This window comes from Plectrocnemia conspersa, unplaced genomic scaffold (assembly GCF_051122295.1).
Source record: "Plectrocnemia conspersa isolate PC_06_02 unplaced genomic scaffold, ASM5112229v1 ptg000002l, whole genome shotgun sequence".
NCBI classification, from domain to species: Eukaryota; Metazoa; Arthropoda; class Insecta; order Trichoptera; family Polycentropodidae; genus Plectrocnemia; species Plectrocnemia conspersa.
This window is the reverse complement of record NW_028277166.1, coordinates 31,135,138-31,155,656: the sequence shown is the minus strand read 5'-3', so window position 1 is coordinate 31,155,656 and position 20,519 is coordinate 31,135,138.

Below are 20,519 nucleotides of genomic sequence, written 5' to 3'. Positions count from 1 at the left end.
CAATTTTTAATTATTTTTTTTTTAATAAAAACCGAGTCTTACCATATATTGACCGAGACCTCGAACGAGCTTTTATGCGACTCTGCATATAGTTAATGCTCGTACGAGGTTTCTATTTAAGAAATAGACTTGAATTTTTAATACAAAATAGAGCTTTCGACTATACTTACGATACTATAAAAAAAAATTAAAAATTAAAAAATAAAAGTATTTTTTTTTCAAAACACGTTCAGTGTGATGAGTCGATCGACCTACCATTCATACGCTCATAAGATTTTTAATATAGTTAAGGTCAGTGTGAGCTTATTTATACATATTTAAATTTCAATTTTTGTGACAGTATAGAATTCTTAAGCATCCTGTGTATGTTTGTTAGCAAAATCCATTTTGTCAATTTTTTGCAAAATGGCGACAAGTATTAAAATTCAATCACTTATAACTCAGTAGTGTTGAATTTTGTCAAAAAGGTCTCTATACATGAAATGTTGAGAAGCCTAAAGTTCATCAGAATAAAATATAAAAAATATATATTTTTGCTTGAAAACAAGCGATGTATCAGTTCGATCGTACCCCCATACTAGCCATTTTGAGACTTTCGGAAGAGTTAACGCTCTTAACTGTTTGGTTTCGAAGATAAAAATTTAAATTTTGAGTATCGCATAGAACTAACGTGCAGCCCCTATACGTTATGTTTAAAAAAAATATATAAAATTTTTTTTCAAAATGGCGGCTAATGTAAAAATTCAAAGTGTCATAACTTTGCTAAATGAAATCCTACTAAAAAATGTCTAATGCAAAAAGTGTTTGGAATTTTAATTTGCATATAAAAGCAATTTTTAATTATTTTTTTTTTAATAAAAACCGAGTCTTACCATATATTGACCGAGACCTCGAACGAGCTTTTATGCGACTCTGCATATAGTTAATGCTCGTACGAGGTTTCTATTTAAGAAATAGACTTGAATTTTTAATACAAAATAGAGCTTTCGACTATACTTACGATACTATAAAAAAAAATTAAAAATTAAAAAATAAAAGTATTTTTTTTTCAAAACACGTTCAGTGTGATGAGTCGATCGACCTACCATTCATACGCTCATAAGATTTTTAATATAGTTAAGGTCAGTGTGAGCTTATTTATACATATTTAAATTTCAATTTTTGTGACAGTATAGAATTCTTAAGCATCCTGTGTATGTTTGTTAGCAAAATCCATTTTGTCAATTTTTTGCAAAATGGCGACAAGTATTAAAATTCAATCACTTATAACTCAGTAGTGTTAAATTTTGTCAAAAAGGTCTCTATACATGAAATGTTGAGAAGCCTAAAGTTCATCAGAATAAAATATAAAAAATATATATTTTTGCTTGAAAACAAGCGATGTATCAGTTCGATCGTACCCCCATACTAGCCATTTTGAGACTTTCGGAAGAGTTAACGCTCTTAACTGTTTGGTTTCGAAGATAAAAATTTAAATTTTGAGTATCGCATAGAACTAACGTGCAGCCCCTATACGTTATGTTTAAAAAAAATATATAAAATTTTTTTTCAAAATGGCGGCTAATGTAAAAATTCAAAGTGTCATAACTTTGCTAAATGAAATCCTACTAAAAAATGTCTAATGCAAAAAGTGTTTGGAATTTTAATTTGCATATAAAAGCAATTTTTAATTATTTTTTTTTTAATAAAAACCGAGTCTTACCATATATTGACCGAGACCTCGAACGAGCTTTTATGCGACTCTGCATATAGTTAATGCTCGTACGAGGTTTCTATTTAAGAAATAGACTTGAATTTTTGATACAAAATAGAGCTTTCGACTATACTTACGATACTATAAAAAAAAATTAAAAATTAAAAAATAAAAGTATTTTTTTTTCAAAACACGTTCAGTGTGATGAGTCGATCGACCTACCATTCATACGCTCATAAGATTTTTAATATAGTTAAGGTCAGTGTGAGCTTATTTATACATATTTAAATTTCAATTTTTGTGACAGTATAGAATTCTTAAGCATCCTGTGTATGTTTGTTAGCAAAATCCATTTTGTCAATTTTTTGCAAAATGGCGACAAGTATTAAAATTCAATCACTTATAACTCAGTAGTGTTGAATTTTGTCAAAAAGGTCTCTATACATGAAATGTTGAGAAGCCTAAAGTTCATCAGAATAAAATATAAAAAATATATATTTTTGCTTGAAAACAAGCGATGTATCAGTTCGATCGTACCCCCATACTAGCCATTTTGAGACTTTCGGAAGAGTTAACGCTCTTAACTGTTTGGTTTCGAAGATAAAAATTTAAATTTTAAAGATCGCATAGAACTAACGTGCAGCCCCTATACGTTATGTTTAAAAAAAATATATAAAATTTTTTTTCAAAATGGCGGCCAATGTAAAAATTCAAAGTGTCATAACTTTGCTAAATGAAATCCTACTAAAAAATGTCTAATGCAAAAAGTGTTTGGAATTTTAATTTGCATATAAAAGCAATTTTTAATTATTTTTTTTTTAATAAAAACCGAGTCTTACCATATATCGACCGAGACCTCGAACGAGCTTTTATGCGACTCTGCATATAGTTAACGCTCGTACGAGGTTTCTATTGAAGAAATCGACTTGAATTTTTGATACAAAATAGAGCTTTCGACTATACTTACGATACTATAAAAAAAAATTAAAAATTAAAAAATAAAAGTATTTTTTTTTCAAAACACGTTCAGTGTGATGAGTCGATCGACCTACCATTCATACGCTCATAAGATTTTTAATATAGTTAAGGTCAGTGTGAGCTTATTTATACATATTTAAATTTCAATTTTTGTGACAGTATAGAATTCTTAAGCATCCTGTGTATGTTTGTTAGCAAAATCCATTTTGTCAATTTTTTGCAAAATGGCGACAAGTATTAAAATTCAATCACTTATAACTCAGTAGTGTTGAATTTTGTCAAAAAGGTCTCTATACATGAAATGTTGAGAAGCCTAAAGTTCATCAGAATAAAATATAAAAAATATATATTTTTGCTTGAAAACAAGCGATGTATCAGTTCGATCGTACCCCCATACTAGCCATTTTGAGACTTTCGGAAGAGTTAACGCTCTTAACTGTTTGGTTTCGAAGATAAAAATTTAAATTTTGAGTATCGCATAGAACTAACGTGCAGCCCCTATACGTTATGTTTAAAAAAAATATATAAAATTTTTTTTCAAAATGGCGGCTAATGTAAAAATTCAAAGTGTCATAACTTTGCTAAATGAAATCCTACTAAAAAATGTCTAATGCAAAAAGTGTTTGGAATTTTAATTTGCATATAAAAGCAATTTTTAATTATTTTTTTTTTAATAAAAACCGAGTCTTACCATATATTGACCGAGACCTCGAACGAGCTTTTATGCGACTCTGCATATAGTTAATGCTCGTACGAGGTTTCTATTTAAGAAATAGACTTGAATTTTTAATACAAAATAGAGCTTTCGACTATACTTACGATACTATAAAAAAAAATTAAAAATTAAAAAATAAAAGTATTTTTTTTTCAAAACACGTTCAGTGTGATGAGTCGATCGACCTACCATTCATACGCTCATAAGATTTTTAATATAGTTAAGGTCAGTGTGAGCTTATTTATACATATTTAAATTTCAATTTTTGTGACAGTATAGAATTCTTAAGCATCCTGTGTATGTTTGTTAGCAAAATCCATTTTGTCAATTTTTTGCAAAATGGCGACAAGTATTAAAATTCAATCACTTATAACTCAGTAGTGTTGAATTTTGTCAAAAAGGTCTCTATACATGAAATGTTGAGAAGCCTAAAGTTCATCAGAATAAAATATAAAAAATATATATTTTTGCTTGAAAACAAGCGATGTATCAGTTCGATCGTACCCCCATACTAGCCATTTTGAGACTTTCGGAAGAGTTAACGCTCTTAACTGTTTGGTTTCGAAGATAAAAATTTAAATTTTAAAGATCGCATAGAACTAACGTGCAGCCCCTATACGTTATGTTTAAAAAAAATATATAAAATTTTTTTTCAAAATGGCGGCCAATGTAAAAATTCAAAGTGTCATAACTTTGCTAAATGAAATCCTACTAAAAAATGTCTAATGCAAAAAGTGTTTGGAATTTTAATTTGCATATAAAAGCAATTTTTAATTATTTTTTTTTTAATAAAAACCGAGTCTTACCATATATCGACCGAGACCTCGAACGAGCTTTTATGCGACTCTGCATATAGTTAACGCTCGTACGAGGTTTCTATTGAAGAAATCGACTTGAATTTTTGATACAAAATAGAGCTTTCGACTATACTTACGATACTATAAAAAAAAATTAAAAATTAAAAAATAAAAGTATTTTTTTTTCAAAACACGTTCAGTGTGATGAGTCGATCGACCTACCATTCATACGCTCATAAGATTTTTAATATAGTTAAGGTCAGTGTGAGCTTATTTATACATATTTAAATTTCAATTTTTGTGACAGTATAGAATTCTTAAGCATCCTGTGTATGTTTGTTAGCAAAATCCATTTTGTCAATTTTTTGCAAAATGGCGACAAGTATTAAAATTCAATCACTTATAACTCAGTAGTGTTGAATTTTGTCAAAAAGGTCTCTATACATGAAATGTTGAGAAGCCTAAAGTTCATCAGAATAAAATATAAAAAATATATATTTTTGCTTGAAAACAAGCGATGTATCAGTTCGATCGTACCCCCATACTAGCCATTTTGAGACTTTCGGAAGAGTTAACGCTCTTAACTGTTTGGTTTCGAAGATAAAAATTTAAATTTTGAGTATCGCATAGAACTAACGTGCAGCCCCTATACGTTATGTTTAAAAAAAATATATAAAATTTTTTTTCAAAATGGCGGCTAATGTAAAAATTCAAAGTGTCATAACTTTGCTAAATGAAATCCTACTAAAAAATGTCTAATGCAAAAAGTGTTTGGAATTTTAATTTGCATATAAAAGCAATTTTTAATTATTTTTTTTTTAATAAAAACCGAGTCTTACCATATATTGACCGAGACCTCGAACGAGCTTTTATGCGACTCTGCATATAGTTAATGCTCGTACGAGGTTTCTATTTAAGAAATAGACTTGAATTTTTAATACAAAATAGAGCTTTCGACTATACTTACGATACTATAAAAAAAAATTAAAAATTAAAAAATAAAAGTATTTTTTTTTCAAAACACGTTCAGTGTGATGAGTCGATCGACCTACCATTCATACGCTCATAAGATTTTTAATATAGTTAAGGTCAGTGTGAGCTTATTTATACATATTTAAATTTCAATTTTTGTGACAGTATAGAATTCTTAAGCATCCTGTGTATGTTTGTTAGCAAAATCCATTTTGTCAATTTTTTGCAAAATGGCGACAAGTATTAAAATTCAATCACTTATAACTCAGTAGTGTTGAATTTTGTCAAAAAGGTCTCTATACATGAAATGTTGAGAAGCCTAAAGTTCATCAGAATAAAATATAAAAAATATATATTTTTGCTTGAAAACAAGCGATGTATCAGTTCGATCGTACCCCCATACTAGCCATTTTGAGACTTTCGGAAGAGTTAACGCTCTTAACTGTTTGGTTTCGAAGATAAAAATTTAAATTTTGAGTATCGCATAGAACTAACGTGCAGCCCCTATACGTTATGTTTAAAAAAAATATATAAAATTTTTTTTCAAAATGGCGGCTAATGTAAAAATTCAAAGTGTCATAACTTTGCTAAATGAAATCCTACTAAAAAATGTCTAATGCAAAAAGTGTTTGGAATTTTAATTTGCATATAAAAGCAATTTTTAATTATTTTTTTTTTAATAAAAACCGAGTCTTACCATATATTGACCGAGACCTCGAACGAGCTTTTATGCGACTCTGCATATAGTTAATGCTCGTACGAGGTTTCTATTCAAGAAATAGACTTGAATTTTTGATACAAAATAGAGCTTTCGACTATACTTACGATACTATAAAAAAAAATTAAAAATTAAAAAATAAAAGTATTTTTTTTTCAAAACACGTTCAGTGTGATGAGTCGATCGACCTACCATTCATACGCTAATAAGATTTTTAATATAGTTAAGGTCAGTGTGAGCTTATTTATACATATTTAAATTTCAATTTTTGTGACAGTATAGAATTCTTAAGCATCCTGTGTATGTTTGTTAGCAAAATCCATTTTGTCAATTTTTTGCAAAATGGCGACAAGTATTAAAATTTAATCACTTATAACTCAGTAGTGTTGAATTTTGTCAAAAAGGTCTCTATACATGAAATGTTGAGAAGCCTAAAGTTCATCAGAATAAAATATAAAAAATATATATTTTTGCTTGAAAACAAGCGATGTATCAGTTCGATCGTACCCCCATACTAGCCATTTTGAGACTTTCGGAAGAGTTAACGCTCTTAACTGTTTGGTTTCGAAGATAAAAATTTAAATTTTGAGTATCGCATAGAACTAACGTGCAGCCCCTATACGTTATGTTTAAAAAAAATATATAAAATTTTTTTTCAAAATGGCAACTAATGTAAAAATTCAAAGTGTCATAACTTTGCTAAATGAAATCCTACTAAAAAATGTCTAATGCAAAAAGTGTTTGGAATTTTAATTTGCATATAAAAGCAATTTTTAATTATTTTTTTTTTAATATAAACCGAGTCTTACCATATATCGACCGAGACCTCGAACGAGCTTTTATGCGACTCTGCATATAGTTAACGCTCGTACGAGGTTTCTATTGAAGAAATCGACTTGAATTTTTGATACAAAATAGAGCTTTCGACTATACTTACGATACTATAAAAAAAAATTAAAAATTAAAAAATAAAAGTATTTTTTTTTCAAAACACGTTCAGTGTGATGAGTCGATCGACCTACCATTCATACGCTCATAAGATTTTTAATATAGTTAAGGTCAGTGTGAGCTTATTTATACATATTTAAATTTCAATTTTTGTGACAGTATAGAATTCTTAAGCATCCTGTGTATGTTTGTTAGCAAAATCCATTTTGTCAATTTTTTGCAAAATGGCGACAAGTATTAAAATTCAATCACTTATAACTCAGTAGTGTTGAATTTTGTCAAAAAGGTCTCTATACATGAAATGTTGAGAAGCCTAAAGTTCATCAGAATAAAATATAAAAAATATATATTTTTGCTTGAAAACAAGCGATGTATCAGTTCGATCGTACCCCCATACTAGCCATTTTGAGACTTTCGGAAGAGTTAACGCTCTTAACTGTTTGGTTTCGAAGATAAAAATTTAAATTTTAAAGATCGCATAGAACTAACGTGCAGCCCCTATACGTTATGTTTAAAAAAAATATATAAAATTTTTTTTCAAAATGGCGGCCAATGTAAAAATTCAAAGTGTCATAACTTTGCTAAATGAAATCCTACTAAAAAATGTCTAATGCAAAAAGTGTTTGGAATTTTAATTTGCATATAAAAGCAATTTTTAATTATTTTTTTTTTAATAAAAACCGAGTCTTACCATATATCGACCGAGACCTCGAACGAGCTTTTATGCGACTCTGCATATAGTTAACGCTCGTACGAGGTTTCTATTGAAGAAATCGACTTGAATTTTTGATACAAAATAGAGCTTTCGACTATACTTACGATACTATAAAAAAAAATTAAAAATTAAAAAATAAAAGTATTTTTTTTTCAAAACACGTTCAGTGTGATGAGTCGATCGACCTACCATTCATACGCTCATAAGATTTTTAATATAGTTAAGGTCAGTGTGAGCTTATTTATACATATTTAAATTTCAATTTTTGTGACAGTATAGAATTCTTAAGCATCCTGTGTATGTTTGTTAGCAAAATCCATTTTGTCAATTTTTTGCAAAATGGCGACAAGTATTAAAATTCAATCACTTATAACTCAGTAGTGTTGAATTTTGTCAAAAAGGTCTCTATACATGAAATGTTGAGAAGCCTAAAGTTCATCAGAATAAAATATAAAAAATATATATTTTTGCTTGAAAACAAGCGATGTATCAGTTCGATCGTACCCCCATACTAGCCATTTTGAGACTTTCGGAAGATTTAACGCTCTTAACTGTTTGGTTTCGAAGATAAAAATTTAAATTTTGAGTATCGCATAGAACTAACGTGCAGCCCCTATACGTTATGTTTAAAAAAAATATATAAAATTTTTTTTCAAAATGGCGGCTAATGTAAAAATTCAAAGTGTCATAACTTTGCTAAATGAAATCCTACTAAAAAATGTCTAATGCAAAAAGTGTTTGGAATTTTAATTTGCATATAAAAGCAATTTTTAATTATTTTTTTTTTAATAAAAACCGAGTCTTACCATATATTGACCGAGACCTCGAACGAGCTTTTATGCGACTCTGCATATAGTTAATGCTCGTACGAGGTTTCTATTTAAGAAATAGACTTGAATTTTTAATACAAAATAGAGCTTTCGACTATACTTACGATACTATAAAAAAAAATTAAAAATTAAAAAATAAAAGTATTTTTTTTTCAAAACACGTTCAGTGTGATGAGTCGATCGACCTACCATTCATACGCTCATAAGATTTTTAATATAGTTAAGGTCAGTGTGAGCTTATTTATACATATTTAAATTTCAATTTTTGTGACAGTATAGAATTCTTAAGCATCCTGTGTATGTTTGTTAGCAAAATCCATTTTGTCAATTTTTTGCAAAATGGCGACAAGTATTAAAATTCAATCACTTATAACTCAGTAGTGTTGAATTTTGTCAAAAAGGTCTCTATACATGAAATGTTGAGAAGCCTAAAGTTCATCAGAATAAAATATAAAAAATATATATTTTTGCTTGAAAACAAGCGATGTATCAGTTCGATCGTACCCCCATACTAGCCATTTTGAGACTTTCGGAAGAGTTAACGCTCTTAACTGTTTGGTTTCGAAGATAAAAATTTAAATTTTAAAGATCGCATAGAACTAACGTGCAGCCCCTATACGTTATGTTTAAAAAAAATATATAAAATTTTTTTTCAAAATGGCGGCCAATGTAAAAATTCAAAGTGTCATAACTTTGCTAAATGAAATCCTACTAAAAAATGTCTAATGCAAAAAGTGTTTGGAATTTTAATTTGCATATAAAAGCAATTTTTAATTATTTTTTTTTTAATAAAAACCGAGTCTTACCATATATCGACCGAGACCTCGAACGAGCTTTTATGCGACTCTGCATATAGTTAACGCTCGTACGAGGTTTCTATTGAAGAAATCGACTTGAATTTTTAATACAAAATAGAGCTTTCGACTATACTTACGATACTATAAAAAAAAATTAAAAATTAAAAAATAAAAGTATTTTTTTTTCAAAACACGTTCAGTGTGATGAGTCGATCGACCTACCATTCATACGCTCATAAGATTTTTAATATAGTTAAGGTCAGTGTGAGCTTATTTATACATATTTAAATTTCAATTTTTGTGACAGTATAGAATTCTTAAGCATCCTGTGTATGTTTGTTAGCAAAATCCATTTTGTCAATTTTTTGCAAAATGGCGACAAGTATTAAAATTCAATCACTTATAACTCAGTAGTGTTGAATTTTGTCAAAAAGGTCTCTATACATGAAATGTTGAGAAGCCTAAAGTTCATCAGAATAAAATATAAAAAATATATATTTTTGCTTGAAAACAAGCGATGTATCAGTTCGATCGTACCCCCATACTAGCCATTTTGAGACTTTCGGAAGAGTTAACGCTCTTAACTGTTTGGTTTCGAAGATAAAAATTTAAATTTTGAGTATCGCATAGAACTAACGTGCAGCCCCTATACGTTATGTTTAAAAAAAATATATAAAATTTTTTTTCAAAATGGCGGCTAATGTAAAAATTCAAAGTGTCATAACTTTGCTAAATGAAATCCTACTAAAAAATGTCTAATGCAAAAAGTGTTTGGAATTTTAATTTGCATATAAAAGCAATTTTTAATTATTTTTTTTTTAATAAAAACCGAGTCTTACCATATATTGACCGAGACCTCGAACGAGCTTTTATGCGACTCTGCATATAGTTAATGCTCGTACGAGGTTTCTATTTAAGAAATAGACTTGAATTTTTAATACAAAATAGAGCTTTCGACTATACTTACGATACTATAAAAAAAAATTAAAAATTAAAAAATAAAAGTATTTTTTTTTCAAAACACGTTCAGTGTGATGAGTCGATCGACCTACCATTCATACGCTCATAAGATTTTTAATATAGTTAAGGTCAGTGTGAGCTTATTTATACATATTTAAATTTCAATTTTTGTGACAGTATAGAATTCTTAAGCATCCTGTGTATGTTTGTTAGCAAAATCCATTTTGTCAATTTTTTGCAAAATGGCGACAAGTATTAAAATTCAATCACTTATAACTCAGTAGTGTTGAATTTTGTCAAAAAGGTCTCTATACATGAAATGTTGAGAAGCCTAAAGTTCATCAGAATAAAATATAAAAAATATATATTTTTGCTTGAAAACAAGCGATGTATCAGTTCGATCGTACCCCCATACTAGCCATTTTGAGACTTTCGGAAGAGTTAACGCTCTTAACTGTTTGGTTTCGAAGATAAAAATTTAAATTTTGAGTATCGCATAGAACTAACGTGCAGCCCCTATACGTTATGTTTAAAAAAAATATATAAAATTTTTTTTCAAAATGGCGGCTAATGTAAAAATTCAAAGTGTCATAACTTTGCTAAATGAAATCCTACTAAAAAATGTCTAATGCAAAAAGTGTTTGGAATTTTAATTTGCATATAAAAGCAATTTTTAATTATTTTTTTTTTAATAAAAACCGAGTCTTACCATATATTGACCGAGACCTCGAACGAGCTTTTATGCGACTCTGCATATAGTTAATGCTCGTACGAGGTTTCTATTCAAGAAATAGACTTGAATTTTTGATACAAAATAGAGCTTTCGACTATACTTACGATACTATAAAAAAAAATTAAAAATTAAAAAATAAAAGTATTTTTTTTTCAAAACACGTTCAGTGTGATGAGTCGATCGACCTACCATTCATACGCTAATAAGATTTTTAATATAGTTAAGGTCAGTGTGAGCTTATTTATACATATTTAAATTTCAATTTTTGTGACAGTATAGAATTCTTAAGCATCCTGTGTATGTTTGTTAGCAAAATCCATTTTGTCAATTTTTTGCAAAATGGCGACAAGTATTAAAATTTAATCACTTATAACTCAGTAGTGTTGAATTTTGTCAAAAAGGTCTCTATACATGAAATGTTGAGAAGCCTAAAGTTCATCAGAATAAAATATAAAAAATATATATTTTTGCTTGAAAACAAGCGATGTATCAGTTCGATCGTACCCCCATACTAGCCATTTTGAGACTTTCGGAAGAGTTAACGCTCTTAACTGTTTGGTTTCGAAGATAAAAATTTAAATTTTGAGTATCGCATAGAACTAACGTGCAGCCCCTATACGTTATGTTTAAAAAAAATATATAAAATTTTTTTTCAAAATGGCAACTAATGTAAAAATTCAAAGTGTCATAACTTTGCTAAATGAAATCCTACTAAAAAATGTCTAATGCAAAAAGTGTTTGGAATTTTAATTTGCATATAAAAGCAATTTTTAATTATTTTTTTTTTAATATAAACCGAGTCTTACCATATATCGACCGAGACCTCGAACGAGCTTTTATGCGACTCTGCATATAGTTAACGCTCGTACGAGGTTTCTATTGAAGAAATCGACTTGAATTTTTGATACAAAATAGAGCTTTCGACTATACTTACGATACTATAAAAAAAAATTAAAAATTAAAAAATAAAAGTATTTTTTTTTCAAAACACGTTCAGTGTGATGAGTCGATCGACCTACCATTCATACGCTCATAAGATTTTTAATATAGTTAAGGTCAGTGTGAGCTTATTTATACATATTTAAATTTCAATTTTTGTGACAGTATAGAATTCTTAAGCATCCTGTGTATGTTTGTTAGCAAAATCCATTTTGTCAATTTTTTGCAAAATGGCGACAAGTATTAAAATTCAATCACTTATAACTCAGTAGTGTTGAATTTTGTCAAAAAGGTCTCTATACATGAAATGTTGAGAAGCCTAAAGTTCATCAGAATAAAATATAAAAAATATATATTTTTGCTTGAAAACAAGCGATGTATCAGTTCGATCGTACCCCCATACTAGCCATTTTGAGACTTTCGGAAGAGTTAACGCTCTTAACTGTTTGGTTTCGAAGATAAAAATTTAAATTTTAAAGATCGCATAGAACTAACGTGCAGCCCCTATACGTTATGTTTAAAAAAAATATATAAAATTTTTTTTCAAAATGGCGGCCAATGTAAAAATTCAAAGTGTCATAACTTTGCTAAATGAAATCCTACTAAAAAATGTCTAATGCAAAAAGTGTTTGGAATTTTAATTTGCATATAAAAGCAATTTTTAATTATTTTTTTTTTAATAAAAACCGAGTCTTACCATATATCGACCGAGACCTCGAACGAGCTTTTATGCGACTCTGCATATAGTTAACGCTCGTACGAGGTTTCTATTGAAGAAATCGACTTGAATTTTTGATACAAAATAGAGCTTTCGACTATACTTACGATACTATAAAAAAAAATTAAAAATTAAAAAATAAAAGTATTTTTTTTTCAAAACACGTTCAGTGTGATGAGTCGATCGACCTACCATTCATACGCTCATAAGATTTTTAATATAGTTAAGGTCAGTGTGAGCTTATTTATACATATTTAAATTTCAATTTTTGTGACAGTATAGAATTCTTAAGCATCCTGTGTATGTTTGTTAGCAAAATCCATTTTGTCAATTTTTTGCAAAATGGCGACAAGTATTAAAATTCAATCACTTATAACTCAGTAGTGTTGAATTTTGTCAAAAAGGTCTCTATACATGAAATGTTGAGAAGCCTAAAGTTCATCAGAATAAAATATAAAAAATATATATTTTTGCTTGAAAACAAGCGATGTATCAGTTCGATCGTACCCCCATACTAGCCATTTTGAGACTTTCGGAAGATTTAACGCTCTTAACTGTTTGGTTTCGAAGATAAAAATTTAAATTTTGAGTATCGCATAGAACTAACGTGCAGCCCCTATACGTTATGTTTAAAAAAAATATATAAAATTTTTTTTCAAAATGGCGGCTAATGTAAAAATTCAAAGTGTCATAACTTTGCTAAATGAAATCCTACTAAAAAATGTCTAATGCAAAAAGTGTTTGGAATTTTAATTTGCATATAAAAGCAATTTTTAATTATTTTTTTTTTAATAAAAACCGAGTCTTACCATATATTGACCGAGACCTCGAACGAGCTTTTATGCGACTCTGCATATAGTTAATGCTCGTACGAGGTTTCTATTTAAGAAATAGACTTGAATTTTTAATACAAAATAGAGCTTTCGACTATACTTACGATACTATAAAAAAAAATTAAAAATTAAAAAATAAAAGTATTTTTTTTTCAAAACACGTTCAGTGTGATGAGTCGATCGACCTACCATTCATACGCTCATAAGATTTTTAATATAGTTAAGGTCAGTGTGAGCTTATTTATACATATTTAAATTTCAATTTTTGTGACAGTATAGAATTCTTAAGCATCCTGTGTATGTTTGTTAGCAAAATCCATTTTGTCAATTTTTTGCAAAATGGCGACAAGTATTAAAATTCAATCACTTATAACTCAGTAGTGTTGAATTTTGTCAAAAAGGTCTCTATACATGAAATGTTGAGAAGCCTAAAGTTCATCAGAATAAAATATAAAAAATATATATTTTTGCTTGAAAACAAGCGATGTATCAGTTCGATCGTACCCCCATACTAGCCATTTTGAGACTTTCGGAAGAGTTAACGCTCTTAACTGTTTGGTTTCGAAGATAAAAATTTAAATTTTAAAGATCGCATAGAACTAACGTGCAGCCCCTATACGTTATGTTTAAAAAAAATATATAAAATTTTTTTTCAAAATGGCGGCCAATGTAAAAATTCAAAGTGTCATAACTTTGCTAAATGAAATCCTACTAAAAAATGTCTAATGCAAAAAGTGTTTGGAATTTTAATTTGCATATAAAAGCAATTTTTAATTATTTTTTTTTTAATAAAAACCGAGTCTTACCATATATCGACCGAGACCTCGAACGAGCTTTTATGCGACTCTGCATATAGTTAACGCTCGTACGAGGTTTCTATTGAAGAAATCGACTTGAATTTTTAATACAAAATAGAGCTTTCGACTATACTTACGATACTATAAAAAAAAATTAAAAATTAAAAAATAAAAGTATTTTTTTTTCAAAACACGTTCAGTGTGATGAGTCGATCGACCTACCATTCATACGCTCATAAGATTTTTAATATAGTTAAGGTCAGTGTGAGCTTATTTATACATATTTAAATTTCAATTTTTGTGACAGTATAGAATTCTTAAGCATCCTGTGTATGTTTGTTAGCAAAATCCATTTTGTCAATTTTTTGCAAAATGGCGACAAGTATTAAAATTCAATCACTTATAACTCAGTAGTGTTGAATTTTGTCAAAAAGGTCTCTATACATGAAATGTTGAGAAGCCTAAAGTTCATCAGAATAAAATATAAAAAATATATATTTTTGCTTGAAAACAAGCGATGTATCAGTTCGATCGTACCCCCATACTAGCCATTTTGAGACTTTCGGAAGAGTTAACGCTCATAACTGTTTGGTTTCGAAGATAAAAATTTAAATTTTGAGTATCGCATAGAACTAACGTGCAGCCCCTATACGTTATGTTTAAAAAAAATATATAAAATTTTTTTTCAAAATGGCGGCCAATGTAAAAATTCAAAGTGTCATAACTTTGCTAAATGAAATCCTACTGAAAAATGTCTAATGCAAAAAGTGTTTGGAATTTTAATTTGCATATAAAAGCAATTTTTAATTATTTTTTTTTTAATAAAAACCGAGTCTTACCATATATCGACCGAGACCTCGAACGAGCTTTTATGCGACTCTGCATATAGTTAACGCTCGTACGAGGTTTCTATTGAAGAAATCGACTTGAATTTTTGATACAAAATAGAGCTTTCGACTATACTTACGATACTATAAAAAAAAATTAAAAATTAAAAAATAAAAGTATTTTTTTTTCAAAACACGTTCAGTGTGATGAGTCGATCGACCTACCATTCATACGCTCATAAGATTTTTAATATAGTTAAGGTCAGTGTGAGCTTATTTATACATATTTAAATTTCAATTTTTGTGACAGTATAGAATTCTTAAGCATCCTGTGTATGTTTGTTAGCAAAATCCATTTTGTCAATTTTTTGCAAAATGGCGACAAGTATTAAAATTCAATCACTTATAACTCAGTAGTGTTGAATTTTGTCAAAAAGGTCTCTATACATGAAATGTTGAGAAGCCTAAAGTTCATCAGAATAAAATATAAAAAATATATATTTTTGCTTGAAAACAAGCGATGTATCAGTTCGATCGTACCCCCATACTAGCCATTTTGAGACTTTCGGAAGATTTAACGCTCTTAACTGTTAGGTTTCAAAGATAAAAATTTAAATTTTGAGTATCGCATAGAACTAACGTGCAGCCCCTATACGTTATGTTTAAAAAAAATATATAAAATTTTTTTTCAAAATGGCGGCTAATGTAAAAATTCAAAGTGTCATAACTTTGCTAAATGAAATCCTACTAAAAAATGTCTAATGCAAAAAGTGTTTGGAATTTTAATTTGCATATAAAAGCAATTTTTAATTATTTTTTTTTTAATAAAAACCGAGTCTTACCATATATTGACCGAGACCTCGAACGAGCTTTTATGCGACTCTGCATATAGTTAATGCTCGTACGAGGTTTCTATTTAAGAAATAGACTTGAATTTTTAATACAAAATAGAGCTTTCGACTATACTTACGATACTATAAAAAAAAATTAAAAATTAAAAAATAAAAGTATTTTTTTTTCAAAACACGTTCAGTGTGATGAGTCGATCGACCTACCATTCATACGCTCATAAGATTTTTAATATAGTTAAGGTCAGTGTGAGCTTATTTATACATATTTAAATTTCAATTTTTGTGACAGTATAGAATTCTTAAGCATCCTGTGTATGTTTGTTAGCAAAATCCATTTTGTCAATTTTTTGCAAAATGGCGACAAGTATTAAAATTCAATCACTTATAACTCAGTAGTGTTGAATTTTGTCAAAAAGGTCTCTATACATGAAATGTTGAGAAGCCTAAAGTTCATCAGAAAAAAATATAAAAAATATATATTTTTGCTTGAAAACAAGCGATGTATCAGTTCGATCGTACCCCCATACTAGCCATTTTGAGACTTTCGGAAGAGTTAACGCTCATAACTGTTTGGTTTCGAAGATAAAAATTTAAATTTTGAGTATCGCATAGAACTAACGTGCAGCCCCTATACGTTATGTTTAAAAAAAATATATAAAATTTTTTTTCAAAATGGCGGCCAATGTAAAAATTCAAAGTGTCATAACTTTGCTAAATGAAATCCTACTGAAAAATGTCTAATGCAAAAAGTGTTTGGAATTTTAATTTGCATATAAAAGCAATTTTTAATTATTTTTTTTTTAATAAAAACCGAGTCTTACCATATATCGACCGAGACCTCGAACGAGCTTTTATGCGACTCTGCATATAGTTAACGCTCGTACGAGGTTTCTATTGAAGAAATCGACTTGAATTTTTGATACAAAATAGAGCTTTCGACTATACTTACGATACTATAAAAAAAAATTAAAAATTAAAAAATAAAAGTATTTTTTTTTCAAAACACGTTCAGTGTGATGAGTCGATCGACCTACCATTCATACGCTCATAAGATTTTTAATATAGTTAAGGTCAGTGTGAGCTTATTTATACATATTTAAATTTCAATTTTTGTGACAGTATAGAATTCTTAAGCATCCTGTGTATGTTTGTTAGCAAAATCCATTTTGTCAATTTTTTGCAAAATGGCGACAAGTATTAAAATTCAATCACTTATAACTCAGTAGTGTTGAATTTTGTCAAAAAGGTCTCTATACATGAAATGTTGAGAAGCCTAAAGTTCATCAGAATAAAATATAAAAAATATATATTTTTGCTTGAAAACAAGCGATGTATCAGTTCGATCGTACCCCCATACTAGCCATTTTGAGACTTTCGGAAGAGTTAACGCTCATAACTGTTTGGTTTCGAAGATAAAAATTTAAATTTTGAGTATCGCATAGAACTAACGTGCAGCCCCTATACGTTATGTTTAAAAAAAATATATAAAATTTTTTTTCAAAATGGCGGCCAATGTAAAAATTCAAAGTGTCATAACTTTGCTAAATGAAATCCTACTGAAAAATGTCTAATGCAAAAAGTGTTTGGAATTTTAATTTGCATATAAAAGCAATTTTTAATTATTTTTTTTTTAATAAAAACCGAGTCTTACCATATATCGACCGAGACCTCGAACGAGCTTTTATGCGACTCTGCATATAGTTAACGCTCGTACGAGGTTTCTATTGAAGAAATCGACTTGAATTTTTGATACAAAATAGAGATTTCGACTATACTTACGATACTATAAAAAAAAATTAAAAATTAAAAAATAAAAGTATTTTTTTTTCAAAACACGTTCAGTGTGATGAGTCGATCGACCTACCATTCATACGCTCATAAGATTTTTAATATAGTTAAGGTCAGTGTGAGCTTATTTATACATATTTAAATTTCAATTTTTGTGACAGTATAGAATTCTTAAGCATCCTGTGTATGTTTGTTAGCAAAATCCATTTTGTCAATTTTTTGCAAAATGGCGACAAGTATTAAAATTCAATCACTTATAACTCAGTAGTGTTGAATTTTGTCAAAAAGGTCTCTATACATGAAATGTTGAGAAGCCTAAAGTTCATCAGAATAAAATATAAAAAATATATATTTTTGCTTGAAAACAAGCGATGTATCAGTTCGATCGTACCCCCATACTAGCCATTTTGAGACTTTCGGAAGATTTAACGCTCTTAACTGTTTGGTTTCAAAGATAAAAATTTAAATTTTGAGTATCGCATAGAACTAACGTGCAGCCCCTATACGTTATGTTTAAAAAAAATATATAAAATTTTTTTTCAAAATGGCGGCTAATGTAAAAATTCAAAGTGTCATAACTTTGCTAAATGAAATCCTACTAAAAAATGTCTAATGCAAAAAGTGTTTGGAATTTTAATTTGCATATAAAAGCAATTTTTAATTATTTTTTTTTTAATAAAAACCGAGTCTTACCATATATTGACCGAGACCTCGAACGAGCTTTTATGCGACTCTGCATATAGTTAATGCTCGTACGAGGTTTCTATTTAAGAAATAGACTTGAATTTTTAATACAAAATAGAGCTTTCGACTATACTTACGATACTATAAAAAAAAATTAAAAATTAAAAAATAAAAGTATTTTTTTTTCAAAACACGTTCAGTGTGATGAGTCGATCGACCTACCATTCATACGCTCATAAGATTTTTAATATAGTTAAGGTCAGTGTGAGCTTATTTATACATATTTAAATTTCAATTTTTGTGACAGTATAGAATTCTTAAGCATCCTGTGTATGTTTGTTAGCAAAATCCATTTTGTCAATTTTTTGCAAAATGGCGACAAGTATTAAAATTCAATCACTTATAACTCAGTAGTGTTGAATTTTGTCAAAAAGGTCTCTATACATGAAATGTTGAGAAGCCTAAAGTTCATCAGAATAAAATATAAAAAATATATATTTTTGCTTGAAAACAAGCGATGTATCAGTTCGATCGTACCCCCATACTAGCCATTTTGAGACTTTAGGAAGAGTTAACGCTCTTAACTGTTTGGTTTCGAAGATAAAAATTTAAATTTTGAGTATCGCATAGAACTAACGTGCAGCCCCTATACGTTATGTTTAAAAAAAATATATAAAATTTTTTTTCAAAATGGCGGCTAATGTAAAAATTCAAAGTGTCATAACTTTGCTAAATAAAATCCTACTAAAAAATGTCTAATGCAAAAAGTGTTTGGAATTTTAATTTGCATATAAAAGCAATTTTTAATTATTTTTTTTTTAATAAAAACCGAGTCTTACCATATATCGACCGAGACCTCGAACGAGCTTTTATGCGACTCTGCATATAGTTAACGCTCGTACGAGGTTTCTATTTAAGAAATAGACTTGAATTTTTAATACAAAATAGAGCTTTCGACTATACTTACGATACTATAAAAAAAAATTTAAAATTAAAAAATAAAAGTATTTTTTTTTCAAAACACGTTCAGTGTGATGAGTCGATCGACCTACCATTCATACGCTCATAAGATTTTTAATATAGTTAAGGTCAGTGTGAGCTTATTTATACATATTTAAATTTCAATTTTTGTGACAGTATAGAATTCTTAAGCATCCTGTGTATGTTTGTTAGCAAAATCCATTTTGTCAATTTTTTGCAAAATGGCGACAAGTATTAAAATTCAATCACTTATAACTCAGTAGTGTTGAATTTTGTCAAAAAGGTCTCTATACATGAAATGTTGAGAAGCCTAAAGTTCATCAGAATAAAATATAAAAAATATATATTTTTGCTTGAAAACAAGCGATGTATCAGTTCGATCGTACCCCCATACTAGCCATTTTGAGACTTTCGGAAGAGTTAACGCTCTTAACTGTTTGGTTTCGAAGATAAAAATTTAAATTTTGAGTATCGCATAGAACTAACGTGCAGCCCCTATACGTTATGTTTAAAAAAAATATATAAAATTTTTTTTCAAAATGGCGGCTAATGTAAAAATTCAAAGTGTCATAACTTTGCTAAATGAAATCCTACTAAAAAATGTCTAATGCAAAAAGTGTTTGGAATTTTAATTTGCATATAAAAGCAATTTTTAATTATTTTTTTTTTAATAAAAACCGAGTCTTACCATATATTGACCGAGACCTCGAACGAGCTTTTATGCGACTCTGCATATAGTTAATGCTCGTACGAGGTTTCTATTTAAGAAATAGACTTGAATTTTTGATACAAAATAGAGCTTTCGACTATACTTACGATACTATAAAAAAAAATTAAAAATTAAAAAATAAAAGTATTTTTTTTTCAAAACACGTTCAGTGTGATGAGTCGATCGACCTACCATTCATACGCTCATAAGATTTTTAATATAGTTAAGGTCAGTGTGAGCTTATTTATACATATTTAAATTTCAATTTTTGTGACAGTATAGAATTCTTAAGCATCCTGTGTATGTTTGTTAGCAAAATCCATTTTGTCAATTTTTTGCAAAATGGCGACAAGTATTAAAATTCAATCACTTATAACTCAGTAGTGTTGAATTTTGTCAAAAAGGTCTCTATACATGAAATGTTGAGAAGCCTAAAGTTCATCAGAATAAAATATAAAAAATATATATTTTTGCTTGAAAACAAGCGATGTATCAGTTCGATCGTACCCCCATACTAGCCATTTTGAGACTTTCGG